The 15,191-nt window shown below is 39.1% G+C and overlaps 1 long non-coding RNA gene and 1 pseudogene across 3 annotated transcripts in view; one reads left to right on the top strand and one right to left on the bottom strand.

The window, feature by feature from the left end:
* LOC130708317 (uncharacterized) overlaps positions 1-13,246 on the top strand; it is a 52,979-nt gene extending 39,733 nt beyond the window's left edge. The window contains exons 2-6 of one of the 3 annotated variants that reach the window (XR_009008529.1): positions 5,572-5,721; positions 5,908-5,985; positions 6,727-6,870; positions 11,391-11,489; positions 12,695-13,246. This is a non-coding gene — a long non-coding RNA (uncharacterized LOC130708317). Of the gene's footprint in view, positions 1-5,510; positions 5,722-5,757; positions 5,986-6,726; positions 6,871-11,390; positions 11,490-12,694 lie in introns of those variants that run through there. The other 2 variants (XR_009008528.1, XR_009008527.1) reach the window with 2 other exon arrangements.
* Positions 1-15,191, bottom strand: part of LOC102999705 (estrogen-related receptor gamma-like) — a 192,151-nt pseudogene that overhangs the window by 70,779 nt on the left and 106,181 nt on the right.

The following is a 15,191-nucleotide window of genomic DNA, read 5'->3' as shown; positions in this document are numbered from 1 at the left end:
CATTTTAATCATTGTGTATACTGAATGACATTTTTAAAGGAAATTAATCTATGTAGTTCTTAAATATCATTTAATTTTCATTAATAGTTCCTCTTGTTCATTTTTCACACTAAACTCCTCTGCTTACTTTAACATGTAACTCAAAGCCCACATTCTACACAAACTTTTTCAAAATGTATCTTATTCATCCATTCTCCAAAAGACTGACACAATCCATGAATCGACCCTAATTTTCACTGAAGTAGTTTGCAAATATTTGTTATAACTTTATTTACCTATCTGCTTTATCTGGTTTGACTACTTGCCGGATGAAGATAGATTTCTATTTAATCCTCACCATAAAAAGACACTATTGAATGCTAAGGAGCCTGTGAATACTCCACAAAAGATCACCGGCTGCAAATCAGTTTAAGTCACAGACATATAAGAAATGAAACGCAAGCACAGTGATTCAGCGATCTCAGTCATTTTCAAACGATTCTATAAAACGCTGAGATTTCCAATAAAGAAAACAGAAAATTCTTTAATTTATGCCATAACATTCTGGTTACAAATTCTACCACCCAGTGAGGAAATGAGGATGTGACATTAAGAGAAATAATGCATATAAAGGAGGAAATTGTTGTTCTACTTTTGTCAGAGTCCAGATGGGAAGACAGAAACCATACTAGGCATTTCAACAGGGAGAATTTAATATGAGAAACTGGTTCAAAGGGTGTTGGAGAACTGCAAGAGCAAAAATAGGGCAGAGATCCTAACTGCAGGAAGCTTCTGGAAACTGTGGGAGCACAAGGAAGATTCAGTACTATCAGAATCTGGAAGCCCAGCAAAGAGGTCCCCACTGGACTAAGACTCAGACCTCTGAGCTTATGCTAATGGGGCTTGAGCGGGAGTGCCAGAAAGAGCTAGAAACGGAGCCAACTGTCAATGCCAGGACAAAGGGTCTTTGATGGGATGGCACTGTCAGGAAAAAGTCAACAGGAAGCAAACATAAAGATCCAATTTCTTCTCTCTCCTCCTGCCTAGAATCCCAGCCACCACATCACACACACAAAAAAGAGTGGGCTTAGAGCTGAGAGACAATAGCTTGATAAAGGGCACTAGGCTTAAGCAGGCTTTCATAACTGGATCATCAACCTCATCTCTAAGAAACAGTAAGCTTTCTATAGAAGTGCATCCTGGGGCATTAGAAAGGGATCGGGTCACTTGCATGAGCCAATAATCCGTTTCTAATACCTAGCGTTCACCCGCTAACTTCCGCATTTACACTGTTTTCCATGACCTGTATCACCTAAAATATTTAGCTGTTGCTCCTTGATCTAAACCATTACTCTTGACCTTTTCACTTTAAAAAGGCAAATTATATCGCTGTTTGTCACCAAAGACACAGTAGTGTTTCTGTGCAGGATAACTACATCTTTGGAATATACTGAAACCCTACCCCTGTGGCCTTAGGGCTGCTTTGGCTTGTTACCAGGAGGACAGGTGGATGGAAGGGCGGGGGGAGATGCCTGTATGTGAGGGGCAGATGCATATGTGTGTACAAGGAGGCCGCTATTGTAAAGAGAAGCACGGCACAAAACTAGGCCAAAAAAAACGTAACCAAGAAACAAAGCTCAAACAGGAACTTGATAAAGAAGTTACTTGTTCTTTTCTTCTTCTTCTTCTTTTTCTTTTTTTTCCCATTAACGTTTTTGGTCAGATCCTTAATGTTATATGAAAACAGAACTATTGCCTGTGAACCAATTTACTAAACAAATAGCAGCTGTAGTAAAACATCTGTTTGGGAAAGAGGAAATATAAACTCATAAAATCAAATGAAGGCAATGCGATTCGTACTTTCACAAATATGTGAATGTTGGACATATGGTGCAGTTTGCAAAAGATTATCAATCATTCTATTAAAAAACAAAGTGCAAAACAGGTATTACTGTGATTTCCACACAACATAATAGCCAGTATCTGAATAAGATTTTAGAAAATGGTATATGAATAATTCTCAGGAATGAGAGGCACCATTCCCATCTCCCTTGCAAAAGAAGTGTTTAAAATGAAAGATAGCATTATATCTAAAAACATTTCTATATATCTATACTGTCACCAAAAGTGGAAAGATTGGTATAATATAAGTAACATAATAAGTAACGTAATATGAAGACTAAATAAAATAATAATAACAATAGGAACGAAAAATCGTATGTGGAACTTGGGAAAGGCATTTGCTAGATTATGCACAGACTTGCCCTCTAGTTCATTAGGGTCAAAGCGATTTGCTTTCTGAGATCAATCATTAGAGGACCTCTACTAAAAATTTCAATGAAACTATGAAAAAGAAAAGTAAGGGAAAGACTGGGTTTCATCCTTATGTACCCAGCCTGGAAGAAAAGCACAAATCAATAAAGAGAGCTTAGATTAAAAAAATGAAACAAAACAAAACACAAAAACATCTTCTGAAGAAGTTGCTGTTATTTTCATAGGAAGGGAAAAGCTGATCTTCTGGTTTGTTTGTACCGCTTTGCTGCCCCTGCTCTCCTTCCTTCTCTTTGATTCACAGAGTTTAAGTTAAAACCAAAGAAAGACATAATACATCCGAAACCAAAATCACATCACTAGTGTATAGCAGATCTGAGAGTGGTAATAAATGTCAGAGCTGTAAAAGCAAAGGCAAGCAGCTAGGTTCCTTTTTTTTTTCTTCCTTTCTTTCCATACTTAAAAGTGAAATACCTAGCTGTTATCTTGGTGCCTGCAGAGCCTCCCCATTGTAGATTCAATAATACAAGAGGCTTCTTATCAGCAGCTGGGGTGACTGATTGGAGCTGTGATATGTTTAGACAATGCACTGTATTTAACTGAATTTACAGATGCCCCAACTCAGGCGTGGTAGTAAACGCCAGAGACTAATAGGAAATTAAACATGTACAATGGACTAACTCCATTTGCTCTCACAGTGTAATGTGTTTAGTTAACTTACTCATAGTCACACTTTATCTTTTTCTCTATGGATTCCCTGGGATATGTTTCAAATTGGCCAGAGGTTAAATCTTCTTTTCAATTTTTTTGTTACCATTTTATTGCCGCTTTCCCTTATTATGGGGCCCTCTTTCTCTTGCAGAGATAAGCTAAACAAGATGACCCTCAGTCCTCCCCCACCGACCCAATTATCAGATAGTCAGCAAGGAATGCCAGGTTACAGGATTCCATAATATTAATATTAATATAACATGAGAGGAACAAAAATCAGTCACTTATTTGAAAGCAATGGTGTATTTAACTCATTTGAAATTTAAATGTGAATTTTAATGTACCTGGTATGTAACACATACATACAGAGTGGGAGCAGCATGCCCAGGCCATTCGGAGAATTGTTTTAACTCTTCATTGTTTCATAGATTTGCTCACAAAAACAGCTGCAAGTAGACATGTGTCTACGTGCACGCACAGCCCAACTGTTGAGGGGGAAGGAAGAGTTGTCACAGTGCTCTAGTACTTTCCATCTGGTTAACAGAGAAAGAGGATTTATCGTTAGATAAATCCACAGATGGTTCTGTAGATCTTCTTTGAAAGAGGTTGTTCAGAGAGAACCCTCTCGTTATACGAGAGCCACTGAATCCATAATGGTTTTGTTGTCCTTAGGAAACCGTAAAGAATTTCTACATTCATGAAAGCATGTTACCTAGAGAGCATAAAGGAAATCTCTAGTCTATTCTGATCACATGTGGACTCCTGAGAGGGTTCAAGATAGTCCCATCTCAACGCTGACCACATCCCCACCTGCCCATGACCCTGACCTTGAGAAAAGTGGAGTTACATACTGAAAAAACTGGCGACAAAGGTTGACATGAGGCTACATCATGGTGACCTCTGATTCACTTGTTTATATTTATTATGCGGACAAGCAAAAACATTTTTTTGCATCAGTCTTTCTTACAAAGCCAAGAAGTAAGGAAATCTAGAGCAAACACGATGGTCTGGAAAGGTGGACAGAGTGGATGGTTTCCTGGCAATTTACATGCTTCAAAATCTAAAGAATGAAACTGGACAGAAAGAAGGTACAACATAAACCCTATGTGTACATATTCACACCTACTTCTGAAAGACCAACCCCTGGACCCTACCACTGAGCAGCCCCATTCTGATATACAGGAGACCCAAGCCAGTGACCGTGGCCTTCATTTTACATCATCTTCTCCATTCTCTATTTCCGCAATAGCCCTTATTACTGAGTGCACAAACTATTTTATCAGAATCTTGCATCTAATGAGACGTATAAATATTTAAACAAAATGGAAAAGAAACATGTGACTATGATGATCAAATGCTAAGTGCCTGAATATCAGAGTCCTTTCAATCAATTTTTAAATCGGCTTTTTTTAAAGCAAGGATGGAACCAGATGAAGACACTAAAACCACACATATCCACACAAAACCACTATAACCCCGGCTTATAGAATTAATCATCCCAAAGCATTACTACCCCCATGCCCAGATCCAAACTTAGCTCTGTGGAAAGAGCAAAATGGCATGGAGTACTAATGTCATTTGAAAATCAAGTAATAATCAAATAACCATTACTCAGTAAAACAGACTTCATAGTATTATGAACTGAGCAGTCCAATAAATGTTACTTCTCTTAATCAGTTCTGATTGGTATTTGCTATAGGAGACACAGACAAATCTTTGACCAATCTTTAATTAGTATCACTGATGAAATATTTATTCTTTTAATTTGAATTTAGAAACCCAATAAAGCCATGTTTGCATCTTTTATCAACTTAAATATTATCCTCCTTTATTGCTTTTGTCATGACTGCAGATTCTGAAAATGTTCTCCCGAAACAATGCATATTTCACATATGCATAGTTGCCCTGGTCTCATTGTTTTTAGGGCAAATATTTAATATAGGCATTCAGGTCATAAATTCATTTCAGTCCTCTTTCTGAGGGGATCATGCAGTAGATTTCCTCTAAGTGTCAAGAGAGAAAAGGAAGATATTTTTAGACATCCGAAGACCTTCTTAGGGAATCATAGATTCACCAAATCGTACCTAATCCTCCCTGGAGTTCCGGGGGTTCAATTCACAGAAACGGTGGGGCTGGACAACATTACCGGGCCCTTGTGTCTAGGGCCCAGACACTGAACTCAGAAGCCAGTGTTCTATATTTGGTTCTACAACCGATGGGCTGCCACCTTTAGCTTAACCCGTCTCCCAACCACAGACACAGTTACACAGTTCCCAAGTCTGATGGTTCAATGGGGATTGGAGCTCATTTAAAATAGCAGAAATCACCAAGCATATTATTAAAATCTAATGAAGCAATCAGATTGCACCTTGTTCCAAGAACACCTTTACCAATTTCCTCTAGTCCACAAAACACCTCTGAAATTAGTAATATCCAGAATACTCTAGGAAACAAAACAAAACAAAACACAGGAGGGACTGTATCTTCTGAGAGTTACACAAACAAATAACATAGATGTCCTCTGTATTGCTCAGAGGAATTTGCAGGACTGGAATATCTCCCCTAGTTATTGGTTTTGAATTTTCTTTCACCTTCTCTCTTGCATTCTAGAATCTCCAATGAAAGCTACCTCTTTGTGACAAATCTATTACAAATGGGTGTTTGTAATGTGTAGAACATCAGATGTTCAAACAAGCTGTGCTTTTTCATCTATTACATGTACTTGATAGCACCATCTACTCTGCTACCTAGAAGTTTCAGGTACACTTACTCCTGAGATTATTATGCATGAGATTATCAACTTTTTCTCAGAAACTGGGTCATACTAGCTTTTGTTTGCTATTGTATATTTAAAACCCAGCACAATGCCTGGCACATAAACATCAAATGAGGAGAACACAGATCTTTTCTCAAGGAAGCCAACACTTAGTGTGTACTTGTCTCTAGGGAACCTTTGATGGCGTCTACCTGGGAGACTGCGCTTCGTCCTTGACACAGCTTCTGCTGCAGAGTCCTGACCTCCAGGTGGGTGCAGACTCTGATACTCCTACATTCTTACTTCTATCCAGAAACCACAAAAACAACAACTGAGGTTTTCATGTTTCCGCAAGATCTGTTTTGTGAAAAAATGCCGAGTAGGATCCCTAACGCTTTTAATCAGGTTCAATAAAACAGAATACTCTGGGATTCAGGACATAATCTTCACTGAAATCCATTTTAGAAGTAACAAGCCTACTCTTTTCTTAAAATAATCTGCCATGAAAAGATAGGAGACACAAATATAAAAATAACCTTATTATTGATACACTAGCTAACGTGTATGTTGTGTATGCTGCCATTTCCTGTCCAAATCTTCATTAGTCGCTAATACTGTCAAACAAAATCTGGGCCCACAATTCTATTTGGTGGTGGCTGTCAGGTTATATTTTGCACATTTCAGTATTATTTAAAAGTACTTTTCCATATTTAGTATATGATGGCTTACTGTACCTTTCCACCGGCATTTATCACCTCTCAAGATTGATCAGTCTCCACGAAAGTGAAGTTCACTGTCACAGAAGGGCCTAGCCCTCATTTATTTCCCTGTACAGTATTTGGTACAGAGCGGAATGTACAATAGTAGATGTGCCTTCAATGTAAAGGTCACACACTTAGAAATAGAAATATAAGTTATTAAAATAGACTTATAATCTTTAAAAACATCAAGTGCCCTTAAAGTCTACATAATTGTACAAAATTCAATGTGTATATTTTCTTTTGCTCCAGGTTCCAAAATGATCCTAAAGATGCTGCCGTCTCCCAAACCAGAATTCCAGTTGTTGGCAGGATTCACCATTGAGTTTAGAAAACTACAGGCTTACAGATCCCCATCAACCAACTTTATCCTTGCCTAATTTACCCATCTCTGTAGTAAGTTAAGTCAATGTAGCTTATGGGGCCTTGAAGGCATTTAAAGGATATTTAGAGGAGTATTTTTTTTTTCTTCATTTGATTTAGCTACAGCACGATAAGACCATGTTAATTTGTTTTTCTTCTGCATCTCCTTACTAATGATTAGGACAGGCTCTAAACATGAATGCTGGAGAGAGAGGTGTGCTGTAAGTGCCTAAAGCGGTGAATTTGGTTCCCACCACCCCATGTTCAGCTCTGCCACTTACTATCTATGTGACTTTGGGCAGGATACCCAAACACTCTATCTCTAAGGATATGAGGATAATAAGTGCTGCTGAAATACACACACACACACACACACACACACACAATCTGTTTACAGTACTGAGTACTTATCAGGTGCAAAGCATTGTCTTAAGATCTTTACATTTACTAACTTATTCCTTACACCAATCCTATGAGGAAAAAAGCAAAGGCAACAGAGCACATAGTGGCTAAGTAAATGCCCAGGTTTTCTCAAACAAAAGTGGTAGAACTGGGATCTAGCTGTTTTACTGCCTCTGAGGGATATAACTAAGATTATAAAAAGCATCTAGGACCAAGTTTGGCACACAGTAGGTCCTTAATATAAATGGTAGGGTCTTCTTTCTCTCTGTCTCTCTCTTCCTTGTGTTTCCTTGTCACAGAAATCAATCGCCAGATTGTCTTAGACGAGCCTGAAGGATAAATTCAACTGGTATAAAGAGCCTAGCCTAGTCACTAGAGATAAAATCTCATGAGTAGGGGCTTCCCTGGTGGTGCAGTGGTCGAGAGTCCACCTGCCAATGCAGGGGACACGGGTTCGAGCCCTGGTCTGGGAGGATCCCACATGCCGCGGAGCAACTAGGCCCGTGAGCCACAACTGCTGAGCCTGCGCGTCTGGAGCCTGTGCTCCGTAGCAGGTGAGGCCGCGATGGTGAGAGGCCCGCGCACCGCGATGAAGAGTGGCCCCCGCTTGCCGCAGCTGGAGGAAGCCCTCGCACAGAAACAAAGACCCAACACAGCCAAATAAATAAATAAATAAATAATAATTAAAAGGTGCTAATAATTAAAAAAAAAAAAAAAAAATCTCATGAGTATATATAAATATTAAGCCTACTAACAAATATAATGCACCTATAAACACACACACACACACACACACACACACACGCACACAATTCAAGTTAAGCCTCCAAAGAAACTTCCTGGAATAACCCTTGCCAATGAGTTTATCATCAATACTGATGGAAAATGGACTCAGGTCACAAACACTATGCTGGGTTTAGGGGCAGGAAGAGAGGAGGTCAGACAAGAATAAAACTTATTGCCTGCCTTCAAGGGCCCAGAATCCACTGGGGGACTCTTTTTAATAACTCACTGTAATATATTTTGTACTACACTAGAGGTATGTAAAAAAAAAAAAAAAAAACCTATGGGAATGTAGAGCAAGAAACAATTAATTCTGCCAGAGGATTCAGGAAGTCTTCACAAAATGGAAGTGATTTCTTTGAGATGTGTTGAATTTCTCTAGGCAAAGACACAGGTGAGAAGGGCACTCCAGGTTGAGAGAATGAATAAGCAGAGACACGGAGGCATGGAGAGCCTGCGACGTGCCAGCAGTCGTGAGAAGAGCGGGGTGGCTAAAACATACCGCAGCTGAAGGAGGCCAGGGAGGTCAACTGGGTTCTAAGTGTGAATGGCCGCTTAGACAACTGGTAGGGGGTTTGGACTTTATCCTGTGCAGTGCGAAAGTCCGGAACAGAAGGCACCGTAGACACATAGACCAATGGAGATTACTTCATAGCCTGGGTGATAAAGGAAAACAATCTATACTAAAGTAGAAGCAAGGGGAGACTTCCCTGGTGGTCCAGTGGTTAAGACTCTGCGCTTCCACTGCAGGGGGCAGGGGTTTGATCCCCGGTCAGGGAACTAAGATCCCTCATGCCCCATGGCTCAGACAAAAAAATAAAAAAATACAGTGGCAAGGGGGGATGAGTAGAAAGAGATGCAGTCAAAGGATCTTCTGTAGGTAGAATCCACTAGGCTTAGTAACTGAAGAGATGGAGGGGTTAGAAAAAGACGAATGCCAGGAGGTGTCTGATGACAGTAGTCTATAAACTTGATGCTCTGAATATTTACTCTTGCTTGAAAAGAAAGGAAGGGAGAAGGAAGGAAGGGAAGAAGGAAAGTAGGAAGGACTTGCCTTTGAGGAACTGATGCAATTCTAAGGTGCTGTAAAATGGAAGCAGAAGAGTAGACATCCTGAGTTACAGTAAAGGGCACCTAAGGGCACTTGTTGGTGGCCCTACATCACTTCCCAAAATACATACACAATGTAACACAACACCCTTTATCTTCTTTTCTCCATTCCTCTTTCTTCTACCTCCTTCTTCTCCTTCCCTCTTTCCCTTCCCTCTTCTGTGTAGTCTGTCCTAGGCCCAAATACATCAGCAGAGCTTAGCTCTACAAGGTGGGAAGAATCCATAATACTCTGCTCTCTCGTTTCCCTCACACTAACATTAGTGTCACAACCACAATTTACTTGACACTCCTCAGAATCCCATTATAAAAATTCAGGTTCTTCCAAAACTGCTTTGTGGGACTTATTGAACCTAAAAGCTCAGCTATGTTTACCCCTGAGCCTGCGGCCTCAAAGTGGAATAACTTAATAAATGGACGCGGCAGAGACACCTTTATGCTTCCTATGCAAATACTGCTTAGAAAAGCCATTAATGGGAATTATGGAAGGAGAAAGCCAACTAAATACATGGGCCAGAATAAGCAGGATGACTCAGTTGGCCTTCAGGGCCCTTCTCCTCTGCTGGTAATTTTATTAGAACCATTGCCAGTGAAGAAATTTGGAGCTTTTCGAATTGAACTGTAAATTGTTCCTGCTTTCCATGGGATCCTAAAGCAATTTCAGGGGGAATTTTTCTTTGGTTTGTGGAGTGATTCCCTGTGGACTGGGGGAAGTCTTTTGGAAATTTCTGGGTTACTCCTGGGGATTTTTCCCAAAATGGATTCTTCTTTAGAAATAGTTTGGTTATTAATTTTTAAAAATATTGGAAACTTTTTGTATAAAAATGTGTAGCATGTCCCCAAGTTTCTGTTTACAGGAGTCATAAAAACACTATTATAATGGTAATATCTTATAATGGTGGAAACGTTTATACTCATGGTTATAAAACCCTGTATTACTGCTTTGATCTCTGCAGTAAGAAGTTATTGTTTTAAAAACAAGACACTGAATGTGTTTTTGACAATTCTTCATTACCCAATTTATTTTTGGCAGAAGTGCTATAAAGTGTTTCCTTTTTATTTATAAAAATATATTATTTGTGATTCTGGGAAAAAGACTATGAAATGACATGGAAAGCACCTTAAAATGTTTGTCTGTGAGACCACTTAAAGGCTCATAAAAACTATTTTGATGTAACGTTTATTGTGTTCTATCATCACGTCATTCATTTTATTTAAAAGTGCATGCCTCTTTCCACATCCCAATTTTAACAAAATCATCTTTTACTGTTCACATCATGCTCAGAAAACTTCAGGTGGCATTAATAATGCCGCCCATTCACACCTGAAACTAACACAATATTGTAAATCAACTGTGGTTTAATAAAAATAATAAAATAATGCTGACCGTTCACAGTGGCAATATAAAAAAACTCCTTTAACCTTCTCCTCTGTTGTTTCTCTTGCAGCCAAAGTTCCAACACTAACAACAACAAAATGTTGTTTAAAAGATGATAGATATGGGGAATGACACTCGATACTTTGTAATAACCTATAAGAGAATCTGAAAAAGAATATATATACACACACATATATATGTAAAATTGAATCACTTTGCTATACGCCCGAAACTAACACGACATGGTAAATCAACTATACTTCGATTAAAAAATAAATTTAAAAAAAAGATGATAGATATGAATGGGAGAATTGTTTTTCGTTTTCTAAGAACGATATCTCATTACACTCATAAGCTTTCATTTCATTGTTAGCCTCTTAACCCAAATAGGTTTCCTTTTGCTATTTTCCCTGCTCTGTCACAAGTTTCCCAAGAGAGTCTTTTCTTGGTTTGCAACTCCTGTACAGTAAAATATCACTTCTGGTGTCTCCACAGGGCCACAATGTCCAGGCTACACGAAATTTGAAGTCCTTTCTCCCTGACTCCACACCCTGCTTTACAAAAACACACCATTTGCAGATCAAAGAGAGACGATTTATGCTTTCATCCAGCTGACGGACAATTAAATTAAAACAGATCAGCAGTGCAGTGCACGGGCAGGTGGCTCCCACCACCACTGTCGGCCTCAGAGCGATTAAATTGTGGCGGAGATGGAGGGTCTTCCGCTCCCATTCCCGCACTTACAGATCAAACGGTGACAAATGAGATGTTACCGCTCTTGTAAAGCAGGGCGACAATCTGTCAAAATCCAACATAATTTGTGACCCTCTGTGACATCCTCTTTCTCTCTTTTTTTTTTTTTTTTGACATTTGAATACAGTGATTGTACTTGAGTCAAGTCCATTTAAGTGAATATAGTCAATTCTATCTAAAGGAATACAGCCTGTTAGCGCCAACATGGTAGCTGAATATGTATCTGGTGAGTACTCCAGCGACCCTTTGTGTTAAGTGCATACCATTAACAATGAATTCTGATTTTTTCCAAGTTATATAATTTGATGTCTTGACAGCCCAGACACTTAAAGCACTACTATTTGTTTTAAATGGCTTTATTTTATTGTTTAAATGTCAGTATCAAAATAAAGTAATGCATACAGCCTTGTCAGTTCTAGTACAGGGGGAAGTATTCCCGTTGAGGAGAGTCTTGAAAGAGTTTGTTCTAAAAATGGACTCAAAAGTCAATTGCAATGTCTCTTGGCTGAATCCTTAAATGACTCATGAAACATATTTATACCACATTTTCTGTTTAGCTGGTGCATTTAATAAGGCACTGAAGCATAAACAGCAAAGGGAGCATAGCATCTTAACTTACTGAAGTTGACATCATTGCCAGGTTAAAAAAAAAAAAAATTACTGACTATGGAAAATGACTGAGGGATGTTTGATAGAACCCACAGCCCAGATAAATGAACAGACCTCTCCGTGGGCTTTAATTGTAACATCTGCTGAATTATTATAGGTGGCTTAGTCTTAAAGGAAGAAAATAAAAGATTCAAGGCACTGATGGAGGATAGTTTCCAATATTTTTAACTACTAGAATGACAGGGAGAATTGATTCTCTCACCCCTCTACTCCATTCAGACCTGTTTGGGGTTTACGAGCCTGTCACATTTCGGAAAAGCCGTTGACTTTCTACGTCAAAGTGGCTAAAGACTTTTCCCAAAAGACTTCTGTTGACCACAAACTTTTAGGCAGGGTAATGCCAACCTTCAGGGAAATCACTCTGAAATAACTTTGTTTACAAAGAATAAAAGTATATCTAGACTCTTTGAGCACTTTTTTTTTAGGGTTATACTTTAAGGTTCTCGGGCATAAAATGTTTTTCTGCTGTGTAGCTCACTCTGTGATCTGCCAAAGTGGGTGGGCTCAAGTTATTCTGCTCATCCTGGTTTATTTCCTTACCTCTGGACTTGTTTGCCCACATTTTAAAGTAACTGTCCAGCTTGATTACAAGCCCTGTTGATGACTTGGCTTCAGAAACCCAGCTGGCTAAAGAGTAGACCCCAGTTTATGGGATTTCAGAGTAATGAGCTGAGACAGAAACTTCACCTCCATTTTTGGCACACGGCATTGTGATATACACTAATCTACCCTTATTATGATGGACCTTTATATCCTCTCTAGGTTTTAATGCCTGTCATCACTCTATTGTTACCCAGATGAGGAAAGGGAGAATATGAGCCTCAAGACCTACAGACCTTGTCTATTAAAGCCAGGGTCTCAAGCCAGTCTGAACACATAAGAAGAGCCATGGATTTACTTTCTACAGCCAGGAAAAGGCATTTCACCCCCGAAAAGGGATCCAGCATCTATGGCCAGCAGCTCTACTGTGTCAGGAGTTACTAGAGGGTCGCTGCAGTGGATGATCACAGAAGAAAGTCTACAGTAAGTCCCCTACACACGAACCTTCAAGTTGCGAACTTTCAAAGATGTGAACGTGCATTCGCATGTCTAATCACGTATGGCGTGAGTGAAACTGCAGCTTGCCCTCTGTCTCCTATCGTTGACGATCCTTCAGCTCTACCATCTCCCACCTTCTCTCCCTCCTCCAGTCAGTAACTCTTCTTGCCTGTTCACTCGATGCCAGCCCCTATATGCCAGCTGTTGTATCAATACTGTGTTATTGTACTTTTCAAGGTACTGTACTGTACTGTAAGATTAAAAATGTTTTCTTTATTTCTTGTGTTTGTTTGTCTTTTATGTATTATTTGTGTGAAAAGTATTATAAACCTATTACAGTAAGGTACTATACAGCCAATTGTGATACCTGTTGGGTACCTAGGCTAACTTTGTTGGACTTATGAACAAATTGGACTTACAAACGCGCTCTAGGAAAGGAACTCGTTCATATGTAGGGGACTTACTGTATTGGGGTTTGGCTCCACTACTGTGTGTCTGTAGATTTCTAGACTGTAACTCCCACAGAGTTACCCTAACCTGCTGTGTGAGTGGCTTTTGTTATCACTGAAAGCCTACCAACAGGTTGGTAGTTAATATCGTGCTTAGTGAAATAAGCCAGACAGAGAAAGACAAACACTATCATGTCACTTATACGTGGGATCTAAAAAAACAATACAAATGAATGTATATGCAAAACAGAAACAGACTCACAGATAGAATAACCCAGTCGTTATGAAAGAGGAGAGGGAAGGGGGAGGGGCAAATTAGGGGTATGGGATGAAGAGATACAAACTACTGTGTATAAAATAGTTAAGTGACAAGGATATACTGTATAGCACAGGGAATTATAGCCATTATGTTGTAAAAACTTTTAATGGAGTATAATCTGTAAAAATACCAAATCACCATAGTGTACACATGAAACTAACATAATATTGTAAATCACCTATACTTCAGTTTTTATAAAAGTATGTTCTTCTCTGAACCAGTTGGAAAATGGGTATAAAAAAATAGAAAATGCAGGTTTGCCAAATGTCCTCTTCACAGTAATCCTTCCCAAGTCAAAAAATGCCACGTGAAAAATTTTAGAAAGATTGACTTTTATTTTCCCCTTCATCCCATCTAGCACTTTCTCCATATTGTTTATAAATGCAAATAGGTTAGAATTGTACCTATTGTGATTGACAAACAGCAGTCATTGGGGTGGCCAACTGGCCTGCATTTGTTAACAGATTACTTCTACTCCTGTGAGTTCTGTCTGGCTCCTGGGTCTGCAAAGGCCTTTGCTGATTTTATAACCTGCCACAAAGCAACGAGCTGATCTCTATTCCTCACTTTCCTCTCTCTTCTCTCACTTTCCTGCTTTTGATGTAGATTCTCTATTAGACACAGGGGATATAAAGCAGGTTTTCACCTTTGCCTGGAAGTAAGCACAAGGGGAGGAAAGAGGAAGGTGGCAGAAATATTCTGAACTTTAAAATCTTCCCTCTACCTCCAAGATGAGGATAAATGTCCCCCAAAGATTCCCTGAGATACACGCACAGACAGCTCTCCCCCCACAGGGATCTCCTGGCACCTCAGGGCTTTTTTGTTTTTTTTTCTTTTTCTTCTTTTGATGGAATATAAGACTCTCAGTGTATGTAGAGATCTTTTCAAGCAAGACTACTGTTCTGTATCTGTCAAATGACATCTTTATAAGATAAAACTCATCTGATCTGTTTCTTTTCAACGTCTTCAATGTTTGCTATAATATGTTAATTATATGTGAACTTTCCTACCTCTAACAATTTCTCAGACTTTCCTTAGCTAAAGCTCGCATCTTCCCATGTAACTTTTCCAGCAACAGAACACAAGTGCATCTGAGTGGCTGATGTTGACCAAACTGGAGACCACTTGAGAATGTCACTAAAAGAACAGTGGCTGAAGCTTATAAATAGGTGACACTATTGATAAAGCATCAACAAAATGCTTCATGCTGTGAAACATAAAGCCCAAGCAGTCATATTGTTAAAAACCTGTTCCTGTGTCTAATGTCTACATAAATAGCATGAACGCAATCTCATGAGCTGCTTTGTTTGGTCTCAAGCTAATGACAGGCGCAGGAGAGGAAACTTTTCCTACTAATTGCTGGTCTGCTTTAAAAACAACAACAACAAAACAAAAAAAACAAAAAAAACTTCCGGGGTGTAGGAGACTTACAATGTGAGCAAACATAATATCA

Source organism: Balaenoptera acutorostrata, chromosome 1, assembly GCF_949987535.1.
Source record: "Balaenoptera acutorostrata chromosome 1, mBalAcu1.1, whole genome shotgun sequence".
NCBI classification, from domain to species: Eukaryota; Metazoa; Chordata; class Mammalia; order Artiodactyla; family Balaenopteridae; genus Balaenoptera; species Balaenoptera acutorostrata.
The sequence above is the reverse complement of the archived record's forward strand: the minus strand, read 5'-3'. Positions and strand labels throughout refer to the sequence as shown.